The 27,163-nt window shown below is 50.8% G+C and overlaps 1 protein-coding gene and 1 long non-coding RNA gene across 10 annotated transcripts in view; one reads left to right on the plus strand and one right to left on the minus strand.

Moving 5' to 3' along the window:
* The window catches only part of LOC138068879 (uncharacterized), a 28,417-nt gene extending 13,400 nt beyond the window's left edge, over positions 1–15,017 (plus strand). Inside the window, exon 3 of the long non-coding RNA XR_011143728.1 lies at positions 14,966–15,017. This is a non-coding gene — a long non-coding RNA (uncharacterized lncRNA). The remainder of the gene's footprint in view (positions 1–14,965) is intronic.
* Positions 15,018–16,074: 1,057 nt separating this feature from the next.
* Positions 16,075–27,163, minus strand: part of MAB21L3 (mab-21 like 3) — a 50,626-nt gene continuing 39,537 nt past the window's right edge. For 3 of the 9 annotated variants that reach the window (XR_011143714.1, XR_011143713.1, XR_011143723.1), the window contains one exon: positions 17,392–25,540. The gene's annotated coding sequence lies outside the window, so the exon portion shown is untranslated. Of the gene's footprint in view, positions 16,093–17,389; positions 25,541–27,163 lie in introns of those variants that run through there. The other 6 variants (XR_011143719.1, XR_011143718.1, XR_011143715.1 and 3 more) reach the window with 6 other exon arrangements.

Raw genomic sequence — 27,163 nt, forward strand, 5'->3', positions numbered from 1 at the left:
AGCATGAGTTAGGTAAATGGTTCTCTAGGGTATTGTATTTCATGAATATGCTGAGGCTCTTGTGAGAGCTTCTACCCGAGGAAAGATGGACTGTCATGTCAGCTTTGTGTCTCTTCCATGAAAGAGGATAGGCAGGGAGATAAAAAGGAAGAACTCCCTTTGAGAAGTAGGGGGAAAAAAGGTATCGTTTGGGTGAAGGAGGAAGGGAGGTTTGTTCTCTGCTCTTCCAAGGAGGGAGTCTGCTCTGCCTTTGTGTTTTGGAAATATTATTTGTCCGCATTGCCAACACAGGTTAGGAATAGATTAGGAATACACTAAGATTTTCCAGAGTCCCCTGCAACAGAGCGTAGATGCCTTCATGATCTGTGACCATCTAGCAACCCTGAAATCAGCTTCTACAGTCAGGAAAAAACCCCTCAGCAGAAGGTGAGCAGAAGGTAAACAAAATGGTGGATGATTTTGTTGGGGAGATAGGGAATCTAAGCGTGGGGTTATGAAGCAGATGAGGCAAGCTGGAGTGTAGCAGAAAGATATCAGCTTTCTCACTTGAACATCTTCAGGACTGCAGAGGGCCCTGGGCATAACTGGTGTTCTATCTTACATTGTTAACTTTTTTAATTACTGCTCTCCTGTTGTGTGGATCCTCGTTTCCTCTGCTCTGGAACAGTGCAGCAGATCACAAGAGGTCCCTCGTAGATGCCAGGCCATCAGCAAATGTAATGCTCAGAGAAGGCTGAGGCAGAAAACAACTGTGCAGTTGGATGCAGCTTACACCTATGGCTCCTGCTGGCGAGCAGCACTTGTGTCTCTGTTGATGCAGGATCATTTTTGTTTGATGTGGCTGGGGCAGGAAAGGCAAGCTTCTTGCTGTCAATCTACCCAAGTTAATGAGTGCAAACTGAGTCAGTGCCACTATAAAAGTGAATGCCTTGAAGGAAAATTGTAGGGTAATACAAAATGTAATTCAAATACTGCATCTAATTCTGTGTTTAGTGCTGTGCAGCTGACATGTAGAGTTTTACACCAGTTTGTCTGTGAGACTAGATTTTCTGCCCTAAATCTGAAAGACAGAAGAAAAGTTGGAATGAATGTTGAGTCAAAGGCTACCCTTAGCTCTACCTTTGGGTTTAGAGCTGACCCAGGAAGAAGATCAATCCGTGGGCTTCACAGCACAATAATCTCCCCCCTTCTCACCATACTTAAGTCTAAAATACCACCTGGTAATTGGCGAGGATTCACCACAGAGCCTAGGAATCTCCAGCTCCATCCTAAATGGAAAACAGTAGCTCCTAGCTGGGCCACGCTCTTGTGTAAAAGGATGCCTGCCTCCATGCCTTCTTCCACAGTGATAGAGTGATGAGAACCCTGGCTCTAATCACCCAGCCCCATGCAGGTGAATAAAGTATCTGCTGACTATATAGGTGATGCAAAACCCCCAAAGCTGTTTTCTTCCAAAGAAGAAAAGGCCATACCTTTTTCTTCCAAAGAAGCAATTAGGCCGTACCTAATTGCTTCACTAGTTAGCTCATGCTGAGCTAATCCACCTGTTGCTCTGAGACAGGATCAGGTATACTTACACCACCATGTGAGAATTGTGGAGATTTTTAAGAACTGATCTGTGATAGTATAGCTGTGTAAGCTGTAGGTCACTTACTAATAAGTGAAAAATATTTCATTAATACCTACCATGAATCTTCTTTACTGCATATCAAGCCAGTAAACATGCCTTGTCTCTCCTTAATTGTTCTGTCCAGAGTAAAACAAACCTGTCCAAACTTTCCTCAGAATCATGTTTTCCAAACCATCTAACTCTCTGCTTTCTCTCAAAATTTTTGCTCCCCTTTCTGAGTCTGAGTCTTTAGTCTGAATTCCCCAACGTAAAATTCTCTAGGGCCCTAAATGAACAATTTCCCCAGAGAAGGAATAGAAACAAAACTGAAGCATGGATCCTACCAGGCTATGAGGATGCTTGTACCTGGGTCATAGCTTGACAGGGTTTTGTCTTACATATAAGGCTGATCCCAAATCCTGCCTTTAGCCATCTCCAAACTTTGAACAAGCTTTCCTTTGAAATGAGTGCATGGGCCCAGCGACCTCCAGCAGAGGCTGACCCACATTAATTCCTGAACAAAACATTAATAATGCAGGGGAATTGGAGACCTGGGACACTTGGATTGATTTACCATAAAGGCTGTGCCACAGATTGAGTTGCAGGTCTTATCATTGAGACCTGTGAGAGTCCTATGCGACGGCAGAGGTGGAGGAGCCTTGCAATGCAGGGCCCTTCAGAGGTGGAGCTCCTTCTCAGTCTCCCACAAAGATGAGCAGCAGAAGGCATGGTATTTGTTACTGATTTGGGTTTCAAAACATTTACGCGAGGTAACCAGAGAAGCCGTGGCAGAGCCATTGAGGAAGGCAAGCTGAAACCGATCCAAGAAACATGTCGTCCATCACCTATCCTGTTGCAAGTCCTACTGAGAGGGTGTCAGTATAGCAGCACTGGAAAACATTGAAGAATAGGCCTTTTATGTTTTATTAATAATTAAAAAATTATAATTAAAAAAAGGACAAACCCAATAACTTTGCAGCTTAGGTATCTCTGAGAATCTGAGTGACTGCATTAGTTTTACGTGTAGGAAAGGGATGGTGAAGGAGCCGAATCTCACAGGTATCAGCTTGATCTCTGAAACTTAGCTTCCAGGAAGAAGGCTGAAATAGCCGGAGTGCCAAACGATGCATAGAGGAGGCCACTCCTGTCAAGTCAACAGTTTGGGTCTCGGCCACACTGGAGATCTGCCCAGCGTGGCTGTGTCTGTGCATTTCCTTTTCAGAAAGGGGAAGAAGGAGTTAACAGCCGTATAGTTCCCCTCTGGCAGTCTACAGGCACTGTACATGCGTAGACTGGAGAGGAGGGGCTGATGGGGCCCTCAGGCTGCTGTGTACCTAAGGAAAGGGCTGGTGGTACAAACCCCGGGCTCCTGTGTGCAGAGAAACACTTCTGGAGAGTTATACTGGCACAGCTGTGTTTTGTACCGGCACAGCAAAACCACTCCAGGTCCCCGAGCGAAACAGGTCCTGCTGGTAGCACTTGGAGAAAGCTGTGTCACCTGGCACTGTGCTTGCCAAGGAGCTGTGTGCCTTTACAACCCTGGCCCAGCTGGTGAGGGAAGCAGAGCTGCTGTCGGCACGTGACGCCTGCAGCCGTGCACCTGGCTGGAGCAACCCAGCGTGCAGAGGGCCACGGAGGCTCATACCAGAGCCTCTGAGGCAGGAGCTCAGGGGACAGGGCTTCCTGGCAGCATGCCATGTCCCCAGGCACTCACGGCTCCCAAGCTTGCACCGTGGCATGGGAGGAAAAAAGAAAAAAAAAATCACATCTCTGGATTCATCTGCCTCTCCCTCCATGCTGCAGGGCTGGCAAGAGACCTGCTCCCAGCACCAGGGCTTAGCTGCGATTCCTCACCCCACTCAGGCATGTCCAGTTAATCAGAAAAAGGCCCAGCGCTCAGGAAGAATTTGCTGCCGGTTCTGCCCCGGCGCTGCCAGGGCCTGTCCCATGACCTTGCCTGGAGGAGAGGGGAAGGCAGACCCTGAGAAATGATCTAACATGGGGTTAGGAGGAGGGGGGAAAGGGCGCAGGGCCTCATGTTTGAAGAAGTGGGGCTGAGGCACCTTCACCGAGGGGCTGCTCCCTGTGCAAAATCCTCTGTTGGCAGAACTGCTTTGGAAGCTGTGGATTTTGAACTGCAGTTTGCAGGGGACTATGTCCTCTCAAACCATGCCTTCTCATTTCCTTTGCAACAGGAGAAAGGGAAAGGACAAAGACACGGCTTAACCTCAGGGTAACCTACGGGAAATCTTGGGCTCTATTCTTTGCTCAGCTCTGGCACAGAGACTTTAAATGAATTTGCATTGTTTCCCCACTTATAAGATAGAGATAATCAGTCTCGCTAAGTCTGTTGCTGGGACAAAGCTTGTTATTGCTTATTAAGCCTTTCAAGGTTTTTAACAGGCAGGCTAGCTGGCTGAAAGAAGCAAGGTCTAACACTCAGCTGGAAGGCACTTTGCGGCTTGAAACACAGCCCATTGCTGGTGGTGGGGCATAAATTCCCCAGGGGACCAGATAAAGGAGAGGCAGAGAAGGTGAAAAGACAAAGGGGCAGCAACTATTTCAAGTCCCTTTGCCCCCACACCCCCTGCATCTTCCCGCCCGCCTTTGCCATGCCAACACACTAGTAACTACCTGAAAGCACTTTCCATCAGCACCCTGGGCAAAAACAGGCATGCTGCTGTGGTGCACCAGGTCCTCCTGCCCATGAACCACAGGCTTGTGAGGCAATCTCTCCTTTATCCGTGTTCCTCCTCCCAAGGCAGGTCAGCCACCCCTCTCCTGGACAAACAAAAATGAGGAATGGTGATGGAGGAGGAAGACGGAGGTGAGAGGAGGGAAGGCTGCAGTGTGGGGGCTGGATGGAAAAAGTGGAGCTGATACCACCCAGAAAGTAGAAAGTGGGAGATACAGGGGTAAAACAGGGAAGGGGAAAAAAGGAGCACATAGACACCCTCACAAAGGAAAGCAAGTGGGTGCTTGCGTAGAGGAGTAACTGCTCCTTTCCAGCACACACATCCCCAGGCAGGTGCCTTGCACACCCAGCAGGTAGCACTAATGGACTCACTTAGCAACCTTCTCCAGCTGCCACCACTGCCGCTAATGAACTCACGTAGCATCTGTCCCCACCTGTCACCACTGGCATCCAAAAACATCACCTCCAAGGCCTCGCTCGCTGACTGCCTCTGTTCTTTACAAGTGATGCATGCTCAGACTCACAAAACCACGGGTCATTACTTGATACTGCTGTGACAGACAGGGACCACAGGCTACCTGTAGCCTGTAGGTGGAGAACTGCTTTTCCCCAAACAAAGGGTAAAAGAATTTGCCCCTTTGTTTTAGGGATTGTCCTCCCCAGCCCTAGCCACTAGCTGAAATGTTCATGAATGGCCTATGTGAATTAGTTATCTTTTAAATGCAAACGCAAATTTCCCATTCTGCATGAGGTGCTCATGCGCTGGAGAAAGCAAAAGGTCTGTTCTGTCAGTGGATCTCCCAGAGACTGAGCATGCTGCCATAAACTAGTTACTATTGCCTATTAAAGCATTATCAAAGCAGAACAAAGACAAAGATCCTTCTAGAGCTGTCTGAGGCAGCTGCAGCTGGTTCAGACTTCTACTCCTCTTGACCTAACGTGACTCCCTGGCTGCAACGTTGCCTGAACGGGAAGCCAGAAGGGAAGCTAATGTGCTTTTTATTGCAAGTGCTGCTCACTAGAGCAGACAATCTAGTTTATGTTAAAAGTTCAGGTTGCTAAGTAGGCTCAGATTTGTGTTTCAGCTGTATTTGTGGTAGGAACAACTGGGTGTGTATGTACACAAATGTACATAATGTCTCATTTACAGGTGTTCTGAGTAGCATGCATGCAGGAAATGTGCATTACTGGGTGGCCACTCCAGAGGTTGTTGAAGACATCAGAGAAGTGTTTGTTCCATATGCGGCTGTGTTGACATGACAGCATTTAAGAAATGGAAATCCCTGACGAGGCAGGCTGAGGTGCAAGTGAGATGGCATGTGAGTGCAAACAACTGGAGGCTTCCCAGACTAAAAGTAGTTGGAATCCATTTGCTCCATTTTCCCAGCCCCATGTCCCTCTCTGGCATTAAATGCAGTCACACTTTGTATTCAGAAGATGTCGAGACACCCAGCGGGACTGCTTGCTCCCTGAGCCAACCTCACACCCCATGGCACAGTGCGTAGGAGTCTGCCCTGCAGCCACAAGCACAGGCACATTCCCAGCATGGTTCTCGGGGTCCCCAGACACAAATCCCTTCTGCAGCGAGAGAGAGACCCTGGCATGCATGCATCTGGCCTGTACTGCCCCTTCTCCCAGCTCCCCCACAGTCTAAGTGCTTTTCTCCTCACCTTCTTATTGATTCCTTCCCCATATGAGGCCCCACCATGTCAGAAGCCCTCATCAGCCTCCTCTTGCCCTGGTCAGGCTGACCACACACAGCCCCAGGAGAAAGAAGATGAAGAGGTGGGACCACAGTGACTGCCAGAGCTGTTTCTTTCCCCATGTCCTATCCCATCCACCAGTGCTTTAGATGCTTGCTGGGGGAGGTGGATGCTAATAGGGGGCTCTACTCTGTGTCCCCTGCTGGCTCCTTGTTCTTGCACTTTTAACCCTTTGGCACCCATCTTTCTTTATTTTTCATGAGTTGTCCCCATTTCTGCCCTTTTTCTTTGTGCCCTCCACCCTGAGAGCTCTATGGTTTAGTTAGGATTGGCTGACACCCAGCTGACACCCTAGCAGGCCTTGGATGGGTGCCCAGCATGATTAAAAGCAGCAGGAGAGTGGCAGGGGGAACACAATCTAGCATTAATGAGAAGGAGAGGCTGTTGCATGGCCACCTAGACAGCAGGACCCTCAGCAAACAGTGGCATAGCAAAAGGTGCTGCTATGTGTAGTGAAGCGCCTCATCCCAGGGCTCTCGGTCTCCCATCTTTTCCCTTTCCCAGTCAGGCCTCTCACAGAGGGAACATGGCTGGAGGCCACTTGCTCCTTGCAGCAAAAAATGGCTTGCATATCTACTCTAGCTGTGTTTGTATCTTGCCCACATCTGGATCTTGCAGCATCCAGATCTGCCTGTCCCAGGCTATCTGTCCTGAGACTTAGTGGTATGGGAGAGTGGTGTTGTGCTTATCTTTGCTGGGAGACTGTTTCTCCTATTGATTGGTGAAGCATTCACAGGGAGTGAGGACCAGGCCGAACATGAAGGTTTATTCAATTCAGCCTTTGCTATCAAGCAGCTCTCTGCGTGGATCTGAGCCCTGCTTGCACTTTGCAGGGCTCAGCTGCTTTGGGACCTGCCTCTATTCTCTGCCGTGGTTCAGACTGCAAAACCCTTCTCATCCTTTCTTTTCGCAGGTGTCTTGGAGAGGGCTGAATGCAGGCTGCTAGCTGCAAAAACTCTCTTTGCTGGCCACTATGTCTCTCTTGCAAGGTCTATATTAAGAACTCTTTATCCACGTAGCTTTCTGCTATACTGTACAGCAACACACTCCTGGGCGTTACACTAACTAACAGCATACTTTATTTGGACTCTTCCAAGCAGAACACAACAGGGACTTGCTGACACAGCTCAGTAAGGAAAAGATCACACTTCTTCACGGTCTTAACTGATACCAGATGTAGAGAAGGCCTGATCCTAAACTCCCTGAGGTGAATGTCATGGGGAGTAATGATATAGTTTAGCTATTACTATACCAATACAAAACAACAGTGGTCCCCAACTGGTGGCTTGGAGGCAATTCATAACCCTTGCACAATCTCTAGAGTTGATTACAGTCTCAGGAAGCCAGTGTCTGTGCAGTCCAGAAACATCAAAGCAGGGTATTGCCCTAAACATGCTACTTCCACAGTGTTGTTAGCTAGGGAACCACTGACATGCGATATATGGTCATACTGTTTAGCTATGCTGGCATAATTCACAGAATCAAAGAAGTTATGCCAGGGAAATTTCCCAGGTAGGCAAGCCTTGTCGTGGCTTTCTGACAACCACATAATACAAAATTTTCACACTTTTCAGAGCAGCTAAGCAAGTATCAGAGCAGGCTTTCAGTGTAAGAAACCATCTGAACAACAGCAGCATGTAAAAGGGTAGGTCATGACTGAAGAGTCAGTCTATATGCCTGAGGAGTGTTCTTATCTACAACTGCACTTCTGCGGTAGAGAGGTGACTCCATTTAGATCCCCCAGTTAGAAAGCAGAGTGGTGTAGGAGTTTGCACAGAGCATGTCTTTTTGCACAAATCTCCACTGTAAAACTGGTCTCAGGGCAAGGACTCCCAGGTGTGGCCTTAAAAAAAGTAATACATGATCACTCATGAATTCGAGGATGCTTCTTTTCCACGCAACCTGAGTCCTCTAAGGTCAATCACAGCTCCAAGGCCAGTGCTGACAAAAGCTGCTCTGTGGATGTAGGCAGAAACGTCGAGTGCTCTGAGCATAGAGAGGCTGAGCTGTCATTCTGACAGGGCCAGAGGTACCTCTGTGCCGGTTGCTGAGGACACGCTGTGGCCCCGTCTACGTCACTGACCAGCCGAAATTTGCTGGTGAGAGGACGCGCTCAACCACCAACGTGAAATCCAGCCTGACTCACAGCACACAGCTGCTCCAGTTGTGATGAATGCTCACGTGCTCTCGAGAGCTTGGGGCTTGTGAGGTCACATGCATAAATCTTTCCTCTGCTCTGCCTCATAAAGAGGACAGTACTCTACTAATTCCATTTACTGCGGGCCAGAAACCTTGCTGCCTTTTCTGCATGTCCAAGAACAAGCCAGTCTAACAGCCCAGTGAACTTTCCCTGGCACCTGGGGTCAGAGAGCAGGAGAGGGGTTGTGCAGCCACCCTGCACATGTATATAATGCAGGCTACGGGCCAGACTGTAGGAGAAGTGTGAGGCCAGGGCCAGCTGCCCTCTTGCCACGTTAGGCATGTCTGCGCTGGGTGGCAACACGTGGCTGCAGTAAGGAAGCTGTGATGCTGCACTGCAGTTAAGGGAAAACCTTTGGAGGGCTGGGCTATGGACAAACTCCTACTAATATGCCAAAATGAAGCTATCCATGCTTAATCAGCCAGACACCTTAAACATGCACCAGGCTTCAGCCTGCCTAAGGAGTGCTGTTGAAATCTCATCTACAGACATGATTTTGTCTCATCATTCAATAGACTGCAATATTAATGTGATGACACCAGGCCTTAAGTGTGGGAGGGTTAGACAGTAACACTACAGACAGCAAGTATGTCCGTGCAATAGGTTAGATATGGAGCAATGTTATGCTGTGAACAAAGTTTGGCTTCACCTATATAGAAGGGATCATCCTAGGTTTACCATATCACAGCCTTGCAGAAACCATGGACCAAATATCAATATTTCATTGGTTTCAAGAGTGGCAGTGACTCAGAACATACTTAAATGTAGTTAGTGGATATAGTTTGTGGATGAAGAGAATTAATCTTCCTGTAACTTTTAGGGAGCACTATAACATGCTGCTTTGGGGCTATGATATTTGCAACAGGGATGGAGCTTTGCCAGGCCAGGGAGTAGGAGGCAAAAACAAGCCATGAGCTGTATGTGAAGCCACAAAAACAGATGGGTCTGGAGGCAAACCATCCAGATGAAAATTGTCCAAGGGTGAAGCAAAGGCCTGCTTGCGAAAACCTATGTCTGAACTTGCCCATATGGAGAAGGTGTTTGAGTCTCAGCCCAAACCTTCCTGGAAACTCAGTGGTGTAAGAGGTGAGAATCAAAGTAAAACAGCTCTCAGAGTTTATTTCAGTGTAGGGTGAAAACCAGGAAATAGATTCCAAATCCAGCAGTTCTTTCATCTTCTGGCTCATGAAGACAAGGGGAGTTTTGCAGAGCGATAGCTTCAGGCCTTTGGACAAAGTTTGCAAAAAGACATCTTAGTGCTGTTAAATGTAAATTACTCTCAGTTGAGCTCTGAAAGCATGGAATATAGGTGCATTCAACCTATCTTAGTTTTATCCTCCTTCTTTGTATTATCACCATCATGGGCAATGGAAGAATTGCACGAAACATTCGCCCAGCTGCTTTCCCATCACTGCCCTTTGACTACAATGGGAAAACCTAGAAAACGACGGGTTTTTTTGTCCAATCTACAGGAGACTGAAAGGAGCCACAGTAATAGCCTTCAAACATGTGAAAGGTCACTGCAAAAGTGAAGAGAATAGACTGTTTTCTTTTCCCACTGGAGAAGAATCAAAAACTCATGTGCCTAAAACACAGTGAGGAGATCCAGGTCAATATTATGAACCATCTTTAAACAATAAGGTTAGTGAACCACTGGAATAGACTTCCTGAGCAGGCGGGAGCATTGGAAGGCTGTTAAAGACACGTTAAAGAAACATCTGTCAGGGATAGGCTAGGTTTAGTTAATCCTACCTTGGGAAAGGAGGATGAGTTAGTTGATCTCAAGGTCCTTTCCTGTTCTGCGTTCAGTGATCTCATCAATCCTCATAGTACCCAGGGACCAAATGCAGCTATTAAAAGCTTTGCAAGATCCCTAATGGTTTGTGTTTCTTCCATAAAAAATAGACTGACCCGTGGTTTATTTGAGAAAGAAATAGATATTCAGGGAAGGAAAACATCCTCCATGTACTCCATAGGCAATGCATAAGGAAGGACTGTGCAAGGAACCAGGACCTGCAGTACCTCTTAAAAGCAGACAAAACTTCTTCTTTGGGAACAATAAGCTACACCACAGCCAGCATAGCCGTATCTAAGTGTCTCCAGTGTCTTGTACCAGTAGCTTTCAACCTTGATGATCACAGCTCTTTTAAGATTTTCTTCCAGTGATGATGCAGACTTCGTATAGTGAATTTAGCCTGTCAGCAAAAGGCTTTCTCTCCTTACTTGCCTATCATAGACCTTTCAGAAATAGCCCAAGAACTACGGGGGGGTCTGCAGACGATAGGCTAAAGGTGACTTTGTTAAAAAGAGTTCAGAGGTAAGCTCTTTAAAACTAAGCGTAACAGATCAGGCATCTGAATGTGATATTGCCTGCGGCTCTAGTTTGCTTATGCTACTGGGGAGCAATTTGTATTTTCAAGATTTTTTCTTGGGACAGTCCAAAGAGCAAGTGGTTAAGCAGCGAGAAGACTGTGGACAGGCAGAGGGAAAAAAATATATCTTTTTGATGAGCAACGACAGGCCAGTTTGTAAACCCCCAGGGGCTCGTCAACAGCCTCCTCATCACTGCCATGTCATTTCTCACGCACTCAGAGATGTAGCTGGCTGCTCACTCAAATGCTGGACGTGGCGCATTCCTAGGCCTTCTGCAACCCTCCCAAGCATCCTGACACACAGGTCTCAGAGTCTTGGCACCACATGGCTTTGGACTCACGGGGGAAGCCTCAGGGTGGTTATACAAGTCTTCTCATCGCTTTATTTCACTGGGGCTCTCAGGAGTTTTTGTTTCAGCTCATACCCTGGAGGGCTGGAGCATGTCGTAGTGCAGCACGGAGCATTGTTAGCAGAGACCAAAATGGGTTGTGCTTGGCAAGCGCAGTGGAAAGGAAAAAAAGGGTGACCTAGGAGCGTTTCTGTTCTCACTTCATTTTTCCATTGCATCTATTGCATTTTTTCTATTAAGCCCAAAGAGAGAAACAGAACAGAAACGAAATATAAACAGGTTCTCGCAACATAAATACTGCAGGAGGGGAGTGCTGTCAGACAGAGCAAAACACCAAGGTCTGGGTTATAGTCTCCATCCTTCCACTCAGCCCCTGTTCTGTCTTTCATCTCTCCGGCCTCGCTTACGCTCCAGCATCCCACCGCTGCTGCCACTCACAGAGCTGAGCTGACATTTACACTGGTGCCTCGCATGGGCAACAGACAAAGACTTCTATCACTTGCAGGCTAGCTCCAAGGAGAGATTTTTGGAAGCGTCTCAGCTCTCCCCCAGAGCGTATTGTCAACAGATACAATGGCTCAAATATTACAGCAATTGAAGGCAACAGGAATGTTATTGTCGTCTGTGTTGCCGGGAGCAGCCAGGATCCCACACCACTTCTGGCTGCTCAGAGAGGCAGGGCTTCTTTGTGAAGGGCTGACAAGGCCATTGCTCAAAGGACAGTGGAAACTAGATAGAAAGTGCCCTCTCCTGTGACACCACCTCCAAACTGTCCTTCTTTCACTGGCAGAAGCTGAAAGCCCTTGGCATCTGCCTTCCCTTCGGGCGGGGGCCCCTAGCAACAGATCCACCCTGCCCCTGTTTTGGCAGACAGTCTATGCCAATAGTCCAGGCAGCGACTTTAGCTGCCCATTTCCATGACAGAGTGTCATGGTCTGCAGAGAAAAGGTTGCGGGAGACATGGCACCAGGAAGGAGTCTCTGAGCCTTTTGGAGAAGGCTCACATTTGAGCCAGACCCTCACCTACTGGACAGATCTGCCCTAGAACTGGATCCAGGAAAAAGGCATTTATTTTTCTGCATTTGATCGGAAATGTTACCACCCTGGCAATGGGCACAGGTCAGACCCCCGTCTAGGGCTGAGGGAATTGCAACTTCCCTGAGCCTCATAGTAGTCCTGCACTTCCCTGCAAGAAACATTTTTAAGCTGGAGAAGCATTAACTCAGACCTGGAACCATAAAAAAACACAACATTTCTTTACGCCCATAGAGCGGCTCTGAAAAAAAGGCATCAGCAACAACCTTGAAAATGGGCTGCCGCCAAAAGCACATCAGTCCTAATGCAAAGGGGAGCGCGTTCATACTGTGCTGCAGAAAGCAGCTTTTGAGTGTAATCTCAGGCCAATCGCTGCTCTCACTCTGCCTCAGTTTCCTGCACCTCAAATCTGCTAAAAGTAACCTTTCCTGACCTTGCTTTAGCTCTTTAGGAACGTGGTTTCCTATATAAGCTCAACACATACTGGTCTTTGCATTTAGCCAGCAGATTGTGCAACTATTCTGCTACAAGCAGACCCTCTGGGGCTGCGGCCATGTCCCTTTAAATGCTGTTCCTTATTTAAAATGACTCTTGCAATATTCCTGTAATCTGAGTGAACAAAAATCGGTGCTGGCACTTGAAAGCGGTTGCACAATATTTGCGAGGTAAAACCCTTTTGGCAAGGGGATGTGAAAGCATATACAGGTGGGAGGCTCCGGTTGCGCAGGCGAATACCAACATGTTCAGAAAGGAGCATGGGAGAGAGGAAAAGGAAAAATCCACTTGAGTGACTATGTCCCTCCGGGCTATTGTTCTCCAAAACCATCTCTCCCATGAAATACGGACAAATCCGAAGAACAAGGGGACTGCACTGCTGACACGAGGGCAGGAGACTGCAGCATCACCTCAAAAACACCACCATGGTGCAATGCAAGAGCCGGTGCCTATGCAACAGCCCCGATGTTTTCCAAGCCACAGCATCTGCTACCGAATATAAGGCACAGGGACCTCAGCTGGGATCACAGCCTTCAGGTGTTGCCGCTCTTTGAAGCACTGAGGGCAAATGGGACAACCCAGACTTGTCTGAGTCTGAAAAGCCACTGGGCAGGAGGCCCACACAGATGCTGCTCCCCAGGGCAGGGCTCGCCTGCGGCAGCCTTGCCGCAGCACAGATGTGCAGCAGCCCTTATATCCTCTTTCTTCGCATGGGCTCCCTGGCATGTGCACTGCCATGCAGTGTAACTGTACAGGCTTGAGCCATCCCGTCTCCTTGCAGGTGATGTCTGAGGCTGGTACCACCCCAGACCCTGCCTCTTGCCAGGAGAAAAGCTCCGACCTGTAAGGGCAGGATTTTGCCCACAGCATTGTTTTTCTCCAGCCATGGAAATTAATTTCCTTGTAACCAAGGAGCACGCTCTAAGTGGTTCTCTGCAACATCTACACATGTCAGAGCTGCTCAGAGTCCTGTCCTCCTTCTCTCCCTGCTCACTCTGAAAGCCTCCGAGCTGCCTGCTCCCTTTAGTTGCCTTTCTGTCCCCAAAAAGAGAGAGGCTCTGTTCCAGTCCTGCCAGCTCGGCCTGCAAATGAACGCCAATAAGCTCTTTCTCCTCCTTGAGCCAGGGAAAATATTTGTACCTTGGCTGCTGAAAAACCTAAACTGTGCTTCTTCCTGGACTTTTGACAGAAATAGCAGTGCTTCCCCCTTACAAGGCTTGATAGAGACTCAGCGCGTTCCTCCCCGCTCCACAGCAATTTCCAGTGCATTTTTGTGGCATCCGAGACTCGGAGACCAATTTGAGAGATGTGGTTGCTATCACATGTTCTTCGCCCTGGGTCCGCACTAGCACCGGGGGGGAAGCGCAGGGAGGCTGGACCGAGCCCCGGTCCTGGCTGTGGTCCTGTCACTGGGGTTGGGATGTGCTTACTGGTTCACAGCTGGCTTGTTTTAAGTGGGGTTAAATTGGTCTCCAGGAGCTGATGGGGAAAATATTGTGTCTGCACTCTCTCTCCCAGGTTCCTAGCAGTCAAAATAATAATTATGCGGCCTGGGAAACAATGATGATTATCCATAAGCCTGGGAACTGCTCTCGCTATTCAATTTTATGGGAACCCATAAAACCTCCTGTGGAAGGGGATTATTTACATAGGCCCTGAGAAAGAGCAGAGAGGCCTGCGCGCTCCTTCTGGCTATTGTATGGCGCGGTCCCACGGCGTGGCAGCCAGAGCGCAGCTTCCTCCAGCCCTCATTACTCCTCGTGTGCTTTATTGCCTTAACACGCCGCCTCCTTTGTGTTTCCAGCCTCTGGGAAGCAGATCCATTGTTTCTGAGCTTTTGTTAAAGATCTAGGACTTTCTGGAGCTGCTTTTTTTAAAAAAGAAAAAAATCCTGTGTTTGATATTTACGGATGTAGCAAACCCCCAGGATTCCAGTCTGAGGGTTGCTCCGTCCCTTCCTAGCTGTACTGCTGGGAAACTAATGGGTCAAAATGACCCATTTGACTAGGAAAAAGCAAGAGCTGGACAGCAGCGGGTACGAGGGGGAGCAGGGTGGGCTATCCGAGCGTGAGCCGTGTGACCCCGGAGGGAGCAGGCCCACACCGTGGATGGGAGAGACCCCCCACGCAGCTACTGCCACATGGGGTGGCCTGCCAGCACCGCTGGGGTTGGGAGCGAGGGGACCCCGCTTCCTCCTGGGCACTGACTCCCAACCTTTTCCGCTAGCTCTCGCAGGGGAGGAGCGGGAAGACCCCCATCTCCATTCAGTGCGGAGGAGGCTTTCTAAAGAGGCTGGTGCCGGTGGCGCCTGCATGCGCGCACACGAGCTCGGAGGGAGTCGGGGCACGCCGAGCAACCCAAACAGGCCTGCCCATCCTTGTCACCAAAGCTTGCAAAGCCCTTGGTATCTCTTTCTTTTCCCAAAGCTGCTTTTGATGCCTTTCAGGAGGTGGGAAGGGAAGAGGAAGATGTGGGAGATCAGGACCAGTGACTCATCAGGCCATCATCATCCCCACAATAAACAAACAAGTGGGCAGGCACTGATGCTCTAGAGCAACTCTGGAGTAATAAACCTGCACATACAGGTCAGCCGTGTGGAGAACCTCAGGCTTCCCCGTGGTAACAAAGCGGCGTATCATCTCCCGCGCACTAGAGAACCTGCTGCTTCGGTGGCAAAGCCAGAACGAGACGGCCAGCTCCGATGGAGGGCCCCAAAGCAATAAAACGAGGCGTCCGCCTTCAGGAACGTGAAACTCCAGCGCCCCGTTACGGCCCAGGACATAACTCACGGAGCTGTGAAGCAGCAGGCTCCATAAATGGTTTTTATGGCGGGAACATCAGAGGAAGAAAAGTAACTACAAGTGTTTTTGGAGTCGAGCTGCAAAGGGGGTCTATAGCTTTGATGGGACGGCCTCTTTTAAAGGATATCTCTGCCTCAGCACAAAACTGCGCTACAGGGGCAGCTCAGAAGGAAGCAGACTGTGATCCCTGCCACTTAATGTCGGCAGGCAGCGCACCAGCAGGCCCCCAAAGAGCTGCCTTTGCTTCTCCCAGGCGCTCCTCCATGCAGACAAGCCCCCGAATCGCTCCCGCTCACTGTCTCTCCCGAGGCCACAGCAAAGCCACCAGCTGCAGTAACTCATTGCTTTGCGAAGCGCTAACGGGTGAGGAAAGGGCTGGGAAAGCAACCTTTGACGCCGGCCAAGCAGCAGCGTTGTTGGGACCTGGCGAAGGCCACATCTCCCGGCCCCGTGTGCCGCACTGGCTCGGCACCCCGGCTCTCGGCAGGGCTCGATGCCTCGGGTGCGCTGCTGCACCGACACAGCTATGCAGCTTTTCCCCTCCGCCGGCACAGGTGATCTCGGCCCTTTGCAGGGACCGTGAAGCACCAGCATGTCCTCACTGAGCTGCCCGAGGTTACCCCGGGGAGTCTGTAGCACAGCAAACGGCCCAAAGCGCGCCGTCCTTCCAGCGTCCCCGAAGGAGCGCCGGCCTGCCCAGCCGCCTCCATGTGTCAGGGCGGGTGGCGTGACACCGCTCTCTAGGCCCTCGCCTTTCCCCTCCATCTTCTCCCTGCTGAAAAAACCAGCAGGCAGCGGAGCGGAGGGACACCCTTCCCCTCCCGCCACCGCCCTGCCCCTTCGCTCTCCCGATTCGGAGCCAGGTGGCGGCCGGACAGAGCCGCTTTCTCCGGCACAGTGCCTCCATTGTGCGGCACTGCTGCCGCACAAGGCGCCTCTCGCCGCGGGCGCGCGGGGCAGGCGCCGCTGGAGCCTCGACCGCCCCGCGGCGCGGATCACAAGGTGAAGGTGGCAGGAGCGAGCCTCTGAAGGGGGCAAGGCCCCTTCTCTTCCCCGCCCTGCGCGGCCCCACAGCTTGCGGGGCTTTTGCACCAAGGCCAGCCCTTTGCGGGCTTAAGGGAGCGCCGCAGAAAGGCGGCTGCAAAAGGAAAACCCAAGAGAAGCGGGGAGGGAGAGCAGAGGCTTTGGGGCTTTTCGGCTGCGACCTGACGGTGCAGCAGCGACAGCGAGGCAGAGACGGCCCCAGAGCAGGGGAGGAAGGACCATGGCCCCGCGGGAGCTGGGCTGGGAGGAGAGACAACGCTCTCGGTGCCGAGGGCGCCCGCTGCCTTTCTGGGCTACGCTTGCCCTGTGCAAGGCTGCAGTTTGGTGGAGGAGACTGTGTCTGCAGGGCATGTGGGGTCTCATTCCTCTGAGGACTGGGCTGTTAGCAACGTGGCCTTAGACAGTCTCCTGCAGGGACTGTCTTCTCCGTACGGCTCCGTAAAGCAGCGCGCCCCAGCGCAGAGATCGGGTTAGGCCAGCAGAGATGCAGAGGAGGGATCTGGTGGGCTGGGTGAGGGACGCAGCAGCTCCAGCAGCCGCTTTCATCTTGCAGCTTTGCAGTGTGCAGGAGCAGTCTGCTCGGGGCTTTGGCTGTGCACTCGATCCATTGCACGGGGTGCACCCGGTGCTGCGGAGCTACCGGCACAACTGCAACCTCCGTGGAGAGGCTGGGGGCCACCACTGATCCTGGGGCCGATCCGGGCTCTTCAGTCACCAAGCACATCTTGTCTTGAGCCAGGTTTCTCCGGTCCAGCCCTTGCACCCCGCTGCGGGGCGAATGAGCCCCACGACTCAGCAGAGAGCGCAGGGAGCTCGGTGCTGCCGGCAGCATGCTCTGCAGCTGCTAGAGAGTTAAGCAACGCGGCCACGTTTCGGCGGCGCGGGAGCCTCTGGAGGTCAGTGTGTTGCAGCAAGAGCTACCCAGAGCCACATCGCTCATGTTTCCCAGCTTCGACGGTGTCCAGACAGGAGGGAGGACCTCCCCTCTTCCCCCCCCCCCCCAGCGACTTGGCTGGCCTATCCCAGGAGGTCCGAGAGCGGAGGGCTGCACCGTGGCCTTGCCTTAGCGAGGAGCCCAGTGCTGCAGGCTCAGCGCCTCAGCCCTGCTGACGTGCACCAGGAATGCAGTCGTCTTTTGGCTCCTTCTCCCTATTTCGGTCGGTGGTTAACCAAATTATTTTCTTCCCTTCTCTAGACGTGAAGGAGTGGCCCACCCAGGTCCGGTAGCACTTCCCCGGGGCCGCTGAGCGCTATTTCGGGTCGGGCAGCAGGGCAGCCCCCGCGGCCTGGCACGATCGATCACGGCGCGTCCCTGCCCTGCAGTCGGAGCCCGAAGCGCTGGTTTACGCTTGGCAGTCTGCTGCCAGAGCGATCCCACCGGCAGCCAGCCGCCCGAGCATCCCGCCACGTTAGCCCTCTCCTCCGGCTTTCTCCCACGCTGGGCGGCCCCCGCGCGCTTCCCGAAACAGCCACTCGCACATCAACGTCCTGAAGCGAAGCGCAGTGCCCCAGGGCTGTTATCGCTGCACTGGCTGCACCCGGCGACTGCCTGTGTCTCTGCCACTGGCGCCGTGTCCTTCTGATGACTTTTAGGATTTTCCTGGATAGGCGCTGCTACAGAAGCATGCTATTCCCAAGCACAGCTCCACTTACAGTACCCACTTCTGTGCTGCGGTGATCCAGCCCTTGATAAAAATTTCAGGTTTGTCTGGAAACAAAAGTCACTGGGTTTGACTTGCAAAGGCTCAAAAAAATACCTAGTAACTGCCACAATCTTTTAGTGAGACCAGCGTTTGGCTGGAGCCCTTCCACAGAGGGGAGGGAGAGGGGGGAGGAGCAGACACCTTTTTCACCACCACAAAACTCAGCCGGGAGACCCTTTCCACTCTGTTCTCCTTGTGCACAAAGGTCCGAGCAAAGAGGCAGCGGCTCTAAAAAGAAAGCGAGTTAAGAAATGCAGCCAGACCAAAGGGGTCCCTGAAGTTGTTTGTACAGTTCATCTGCGCCCCCCTGACAAAACGCAGACGAGGCGGAGTTCCCGAGAACTTCCGAAGGGGCGACAGCAAAGAGCCATCCCTGAGAAAAGTCAGAAACTAGTGGGAGGATAAGGGGGGGGGGGGGGGCGGAAAAAGCCCTAGTGAGACAACAGCAGCTGTTTTTTAAAACTTCAAATAATTTATTTCAAACTTACGGTGCTTTTTGATTCATGTTCAACAGTTTGAAACCAGCACAACTACTTCCCTTCTCTGAGGATCATGCTAAGATTTTTTTTTTTTTGAGGGGAAAATAAATACAAGCTGAGGGAGGAGACATGCGCTGTTTTCCTTACCATTTTCACCTGCGTGGGAGCCTCCGCAGCGATGAGTTAACGCAGCACCGTTTACTCACTGCCCTGTCAGAAAGAGAAGCATGGAAGATTACTGCAGCGTATTTAGAGTTGTGCAGCAAGGGTAGCTAATTTGCTTTTGCTCAGAGCAGGGTCAGAGTTGTTTTTGCTTCATTTTAAATAAAGGCATTTGGAATCCAAAGGTCATTTCCGCAGGATAACAATGCTCCTTTCAGCAAGGGGCACCTGCAGGGTGGCCAGTACACCCAGTGCGGGCAGGTCTGGTTTGAAAGCCAAGCCGAAGCTCGGCTGGGCAAATTACCCTCGGGTCATTCTGCGTATGATACAGCAGCCGGTGACCCAAACGTGCCGGCAGCTGAAAGCACAGGCATTGGGCAAGGAGCTTCTGCTTCTCCACCATCATGTTTGCAAGCACCCAGAGCCTATTTGTCAGGAAAACAAAGGCAGCTCCCCCCAGCGAGCCGAGGGCCCTGGGTGCGAGGGCTGGCGCCGTGTCGCTCTGTTCCTGCACCCGCAGAGGATCACGCATCCTGAACGGGCAGCACCCGCAGGTGTCATTTCCTTCATTCCCCTGCTCTTCCCATTTTTTAACTCAGCTACACCCCACCTGAACTCCCACAGGTGACCTGCCCTTTCCGCAGCTTCCTCTGTGCCCTCTCCCCAGCGTGTGCACCCCACGGGGGCCCTCGGTTTTAAGCAGAGGTTTTGTGTGTTTGCAGTTTCCAGCAGCACAAACAGAAAAAAAAATTATCTCTCTCGCTTGCTGCCAGATTCTGAAACAAAGAGCAGTTTCTTAATAAAATACGGCACAGGGATCAGATGTTACAGAAAGCACTAAATATTGATTTAAAAATACTCCCTTTGTAATGTGTTAATGCTTTCCAGATGCTGCTGGCTTTTTACAGCAGGTGAATGTGCCTCACTGGCTCCAGCAAAGTTGGTACCCTTATCTGCACCTACGCAGGTACGTCAAAGCAACATGATTTACCCAGCTCACACAGGAAGCTTTCAGAAGAGCTGGTGAAAAAAGCAAGCGCCTCTGTTCTCTGCTCCCGTGCGATTACATGCTCCTTTGCCTCCATGCTTCCCAAATGGTTACTCACTCAGGCTTTCAGCAGGCAGAAAGTGATGGATATATTAAAAAAAGAAAACATGAGGCTGAGGCTCAGGCTGTTCTGGGTCTTACAGACATGTACTTGCCCCAAAGAAAAGTGGGATTTTGCTTTTTTCCCCCTCTCTGCTGCAGTACAGTGCCCAGCTGCACTTTCTGTATTATGTCAGTCAAAGAATCTTCAAGTTTCAGGTCACTTTACTTTAAATTATCTTTTATTTTGTGTAGGAAAGAATCTGCAGAAAGAAAAAGCCTTCCAGGTAACAAAAAAAAAAAAAAAGCTCACTCCTTAGCAAGCGTTGCTGTTAATCATCCTCTTGAAAAATTGTAAACTCTTTTCTCTGTATTAATCCAAATCCAACTTTGCTATTTTTGGATTTGCAACAGCTGTCTGCATTGATGACAAGTGTACAGATTGGAAGGTGCCTGTGCTGCTTAGTTGGTATTTTTGGCTGGCATATCAGTCATTACCGGGAACTTCAAAGATGCCCAGGAAGATGCACGAGTTAGTCCAGATTGCCTCCGTCTTGCCTCCTCACCTTCTTCCCAAGATAGCATACGAAGCTGTCTCCGGCGCTGCTCTGCCCCCATAGGTAATGCGGCTTCATGGTTCCCCACCCGAGATCACCGGTGGAGACACCACCAGACATAACAAGCGTAGGAAGAGAGCATGAGTTAAGTTAAAAGAGAATAAGGCCAGGGCAGGGGGCAGGACCAGCTTGCTTGACCAGCCAAGGAGGCTCCGTCCGTCCGCACGCCCTCCCTCCCCTTGAGCTCTCCTGCAGCTGTGGAAAGAGTCATTACTACAGCTGAAGGAGGACCATGCGGCTTCACCTCCTCCCGTCCCAGGGGCCTGGCAGGACTATAACCGTCTCTCGAAGAAGGCAGTTTCCTCTGCTCTTTCCAAAGCCGCCCTCGCGACTTCCAGAGAACTGACTGCAGCGTGGGAAAGAGAAACAAGGGGTGAGAAGAGCCAGCGCGCACAGAAAGGAAGGGACTTAATCCCTTCACTCCCCTCCAAAGGGAGATGGGGGTGGGTGTATACATAACGGGTACGTGTGTGTTAATACATACTGCAGTACAGCTTACAGTATCATTTTGATTTTCTTGTTCTATCAGAGGCCCTTCCAAGACAGTTGCAGCCCTGCTGAACCTGGGAAAGAGCGTGCTGTGCCTGCAGGTGAGCTGTGCGCTGGAGAAAGGAGCTGGCACTGCGGGAACAGCACCTCCACAGGTTTTCTTTGCTGCCAGAGCTCAGTTTACAGTGATGTCCCAGCGGTGGGTCAGCAGCGCATGAGGAGATGCCCCAGTCTTCCCACATGCAGCTGTTATACCGGGATGGATACCCAGATGACAATATTTTTTCCTTGCCTTCATTAAACAGAAGGGTGCATACTTCCCTTTCACTACTTTAATACTCCTTTCAAAGATATCTGAGGGAGGAGCAGGGGAAGAAGCAAAATGCTATGGGAACAGTTAGATGCTCTTGCAGATTCAGCTGGGAATAATAGCTTGACTTGGAAATGAAACTCTCCCATAATTTAATACAATGTTCAGTTTTTAAAGGCCACAGACAGCTTTGGACTGTGGGCTTCAGATCCCCATGACTTTGTAACCTGAAATAGCCTAGGTTCATGTTTACAGCCAAGATTAGTGGTGAACCTAAGTGGTGGACAGCGATTCAGTCCAGTTTTCTCCATGCTGTGGTGCCTCCTCTGCAGGGCAGCATACCTGAGCTGTGTGATACTGCAGCAAGCAGCACTCATCATGGGTATCCCACACTTTCAACAGCTAGGTCTGGTCTGTCCCAACCAAAGTTCTGGTCTGAGCCACAGCACATGTAATCATCACACACAAAACTAATTCCAGTTTCTTGGAGGCTTGTAGGAACAATTTTTTTCAGCTCCAGAGTTCTGATTAGGTGTTGTCTTCCAGTAGCCAAGAGGTAATAATAGCTGGATCGGTTACAACCTGAACATCTGCATCCTATTACACAGTGATGGTGATCATTTTTCAACATTTCCCAAGTCTTCTAGCATTGACAGTAGTGATTAAAGTCCGGAGTGGATTCCTGAGTAGCATTTCTACTTCCTTTACTTTCACATCCTGATCGTAAACAGGAGAAGAGGGCTTTCCTTGGGCATTATGTCAGGAAGCCCATGTGCCTTACGGCGATAGTGACCCGCTGATGAAAGCCCGGAGACGTCGATTGGTACAAAGCAGCTGAACAAACCTGGCCAAGGGATGCCAACAATAGCAGGATGTCACTGTAGCTTGCAGGGAGGATGTTTCCATTCACTGATTTGGCTCCCGTGCCAAAAACCTTCCACTGGTCCAAGGAATAAAGCCAACGTCTCCAGGAAGTGACCACTAGCAGACCTTCATGGGTCAGAGCAAGTGACACTGATTTGGCTGCCCATCCACATGGCCAGAAAAGGAAGAGGCCATGTGCCGAGGTGAGGTCCATGCAGGCTGCCTCCATGCAGTGCCGTTAACTGCTCTCATTCAGTCTGGAGCTGTGCTGCGCCAAACCCATTTACCCATTACAAAGAGACTTCATAAACGTTCTCAACGGCGAGCAGGACTTTATCATTCTCAGTCTTGGGGAAGGGAGGGGAGATGGGTGGGGGAGAGCAAGGAGCCAAGAGGAAAAGGGTTAGGCTGGTCAAGTCTGTAACAAGAGTCTGGAGTCCAGCCTCCAAGCAACCGCTCCAACCAGGAGACAGCCTCAAGTTTCCTAACTGAGAAAGGGGTTTACTTTCTCTCTTCACTATGCAAGGAGCTATTAATGAGCCTGCATTTCTGGGCTGTTGGTTTTGGGCTTGTGCAGGTCAGCATTCAAAAACTTCTTTCATCATAGTTTCTGCTGCAAGATTTTGTAAGGCAGCCAAGGGCAGGAAACTGGCTATAAATGAGTGAGACTGCTCTGGGTGGGTCTCGATGCTGAAAGCAACTGCTGTCTGGAATCTGCATTTAGCCAAGCAGGAAGGGGGAAGGACAGACTTGTCTAGCCACTTGCCCCTTCCTTCGGAAAAAGGGGTCATGCAACACTTGCATGTATGCCCTCACTCACTGTACAATAGCTTGTGCCCCGTCTCCCTCACCATATGCCTCTGCAGCTCTCCCTACCGTTGTGCCGCTTTACCTGTGTTTTTCTCTGCCTGCATTTGTCCATCTGTCTCCCATTCTGTAGGCATTTGCAGCTGTCCTCTGCCCATGTGCCTGCTTGCATGTGCACGCACATTTGCAAGTCACCTTTAGCACCGATGCCTGTCTGGCTCTCCGTGATTGCTTAGTTTGCATAGTGCCAATATCCACATCTATGTGCATCTGTATTTCTCTGCTCATTTGCCTCTCCTCATGTCTGCTTTCCAGTGCTTCCCTGCATCTCTGCCTATGTTTGTGCATCTCCCTCCATTTGCTCTTCTTTAATGCAATAAACAGCACGACGGGATAGACACGCTCATCCAAGCCGTCCGCACGTAAGTCGGCTGGAGCCAAGCTGGCTGGAGGCAGAGCCAGCAAGCTGAGATGGAGGGACAGGGAGGAGGGGAAAGTGAAGAGTGAAAGGGCTATTGGAGAAGGCCTTTGGGACAATCTGCCTTCCTGCTGCTTGCGTGCTGCTCTCAAGGAAAAGATCCTGCGATAAGCATGCTCATTAAGATAACGCCGGGTACGCGCGGGCCCACGAGCTGCAGAGCTGGAGCCCTGCAGCAGCTCTCATTAACACACTGGGACAAGAAAGAGTAAGAGTATCCTGAGATCGCTCGGGAAAGGCTGTCCCCCCTGTCATTTCTGCATGGCTATTGGATTTCAGTGGGGGCATCGAAGTGCCAGAGCTCAGCAGAAAGCCCACCCCACTTTTCCTTCATGAAAGAAGTCACATGAAGCAACTATAGCCATGCTCCCAGCTGCAATGAAATTCTCTCATCCCTGCTTTGGCCTCCCAGCTCCAGTTGTGCTGGAGCTGTTGATGGGAAAGGGGGCTCCGATAGCAGCCCCCCTCCAAGCCGAGCTGCGTCATCCATCCCTTCTGAGGGGAGGGAATCTGCAGAGGGGTGGAACAAACAGGCACCCAGCAAAAGCATTCCTAATCCAGAAAAATTTGGGGTGAGCAATTAAGACTATTTGGAATAGGGGTAATAATATTACTTCCTAGCTAGGGCTGCAAGACCTAGCTTGCAGGTACCTCAGTAGAGCCTTCGTTGAAATGTTCTTCCGCACATTACAACGTTGGCCTTCTCACCACATGCAAGCTAAATTGCCAGCCCACCTGTGGGATGCTTCCCCACCTTGCCTGCAAGCCTGGTGGGACAGGGGGAGAGGATGAGGAGGGAACATGCTGCAGTGAAGGCAGGGGGACAAAGCACCAGCAAAGGACTTGCGGCAGCTGCTGTGGGCGTTTTGGAGAATACAGAGGAGGGAACAGAGGGGAGACCAGCACTGAGATGAGCCAGATCATGGCAAGAGGCTGTAGAGAGGCCAGACAAGAAATCTGAGCAAGGAAGGAAGGGAGATCACTAAGGCATTTCCTAGAGAAGGAGGAGGGAGCAGGTGTTACAGGGATGAAGAAGACTTCCCTGCAGTGCCATGAGAATTTTCTGGAGATGCTGATGTAAGGAGGGATGGAGAAGGCTGGCTCTTATCTCCTGAATAGCACACAACAAAACCACCCTGGGGCACTGGCAAGAGGTGGCATTGGTGCATGCATGGACAAAAGTGTGTCATTTTGCCAAGATGAGACGCAGGGTGGGGAGAGAGGAAGAGCAGGTGGAAGAAAGGAGAGGAGAGGCACAGAGGCAGACATAGTCCTCAAAACAAGATAAAAATGAGTCAGCTGTACCAGCTGACGACTAGGGGAGTTCTGGAAGATGTCAACATTTCTGTCTCTCTTTCTGGAAAATACCCGACCTCGCACCCAACCCCCTACTACGCTGAGCTCAGTGAGAGTCATCCCATCAAATAGCTATTGCTGTTGCTCCGAGGTCAGTAGCGAGAGCCCAGCACCTCAGCTCAGCCCCTTTTTACAGGCGTTTCCTGCAGAAACCCAGCAGACCATCATTCCAGCAACCTGCTGCCTGAGCTAGCCTGAAGCAGCTCAGAGGAGACCCCGGCACCGCAGCACCCTGTGCACGCAGAGCACCCCATCCCAATGCTGCTTTTCAGGTGTCCCTCATCCTTTGCGCACACTCAAAGTGCCCCATTTAAGGCCAGCTTGCCCGGGGAGTGGGGGGAGCCAGCTCCTCCCTGCAGTGGAACCAACCCCTCTGCTGCCTCTAGTTCAATTACGGGGAAGGACTCTGAGCCGAAGGAGCGTCCCTGTGCAATTGCGCTCAGATCCGGCAGTTTCCAGCCCATATCTAACCTGCCCTGCCTGCCCCCGGGGGTTTGTGGATAGCAGCTCTCTCCCTGGGGCAGGTGAGCCTGTTCCTTGGGCAGGTGCACTAACAAAGCTTGGCCTTTCCTTCAGCTGGAATGCTAATTTAGGGTGTCCCCTACCAGCTCCCAGCACTCCTGATTTTCATGGGAATTTCATAAAAGCAGTGAAGCCACACGGAGCACTTTGCAGCAATGCCTAAAGTGCCTCTCTTGCAGGCTGCAGTTGGTGGCGAGGAACAGGTCCGCATTGCCCTTTTCTTGGCTCTTGCTTGTGCTGGAGATGTCAGCTTTTGGGCAGCTTGGATTTTCAGCTTCCTTCCAGACTTTCCTCATATGCAACTGAATTAATTTAAGAGAAATAAAAAAAATAAGTGAATGAGGACAAAGATAAAGTTTAAGAGCAGGGTCCCTAAAGCTGTCAGTGCTTAGATGTAGAGAAAGCAGTGAGCTAAGGCATCTTCCCTGCCAGGAGGGGAAGGCTAGCTTCTAACTACTTTTCTCTCCCTTTACAACTCTGTAACTCCCTGTGCCCCCCGCTTGCTTCTTGCTACCTAATTAAATTTCCTCAGATGACTGCATTTCAGGCCAAGAGCCTAATGTGGGAGGTGTATAAATAATACAGCCTTTGGCCAGCCTCTGGGAAGGAGCGCGTTTACGTGTGCACATGCATGCTCCTTACAGCCAAACCCTCTGGCTCTGGCTGCTTGGTATGGTTGGGAAGCAGGCACAGGACAGAGAGATAACCAAGGGCATGTCGCAGTCTCCACTGCGGGTTAGCAGATAAGCAGCCCTCCCTTAATGAGGGCTTTATATACCTGGCAAGACTATACCCTTTGCTGGGAACAAGAGTCTCTAACTCGGCATGCTGGCCCAGCTGGGAGCAGTCGTGGGAGGGAGGGAATCATAGACATTAAATCAGCTCAGCACCATCAGCTATGGGAAGCCCTGCAAACCCCTGCCCCACTGATCTACCCCAAGCCCCACGCCGCAGCAAGGGGTTGGAAAGGGTTAGCTGGCCCAGGGGGTTGCTCTCCTGCTCCCACCAATGTGGCTACAGGAACGCACCGCTATCCCTGCATGTAAAAGGCAGCGTTACCATGCTGAGAGATCTCTACTGGCTGCCTTGGAGGCAAAGTCCCTGTGGGAAGCGGAAAGGAGCAAAATCTTTACTGTGCACATTTAGAGGTGTTGAATTATTAAGGAAGAGAGATATCTTTGGGCTGTAGGCAGAGCAGAGAGCTTTACAGGGGGCTGCTATCAAGTGTAATGGACTTTTGCTGGAAGACCATCTCTCTTGATAGCTGCAGGAGTTGGGTATCTTCACGGTGCCCCAATCACTCATGCAGTATTAGATGTCAAAACCTGTCATTTTGAGCTTTGCAACTGGAAGAAGGTGGTCAAGGTGCTCCCTGTTGGGAAAACCAGAGCAGAGAGCATGGGATGACCACTTTCCCTGCTGCAAGCCCAGCCTGTCTTTGCAGTATTTGTTAGGGACAGGGGACCAATGGGATCAGCCGAGTCCTCAAGTCCTCCTACAGTGCTCAGTGATTGTGAGGCTGCTTATGATGCATCACCCCATGACACAAAAAGCTTCTCATCATGTTATGGCCAGCACAAGACTGCTAGTAGAAGATCCAAAGTGGCCACTGATATATGCCAGAGAAAAGAGTCTATGCCATCGAGAGAAGGGACAATCTCTCTCTGAAAGCAGATGTCCTAGCCACCCTAGCAAAACCCCTCCCGAGCGCTGTTAATGCAAGAAGAAAAAAAATCTTTCTGAGCAACAGGCAAGGCCAGTGATACCTGGCACTGAGATATGAGAGAAGAGCCACAGCCTTGCATTGGCCTTCAGAGATGCACACATAGCAGCAGACTGTGTCAGTCTTATGCACAGAGCCGGAGACTTAGCAGCCCGACAGGCAGACATATCTATTACATAGATAAGTGCAACATTTGTTCTAT

The sequence above is a fragment of the Struthio camelus genome, chromosome 1, assembly GCF_040807025.1.
Source record: "Struthio camelus isolate bStrCam1 chromosome 1, bStrCam1.hap1, whole genome shotgun sequence".
NCBI classification, from domain to species: Eukaryota; Metazoa; Chordata; class Aves; order Struthioniformes; family Struthionidae; genus Struthio; species Struthio camelus.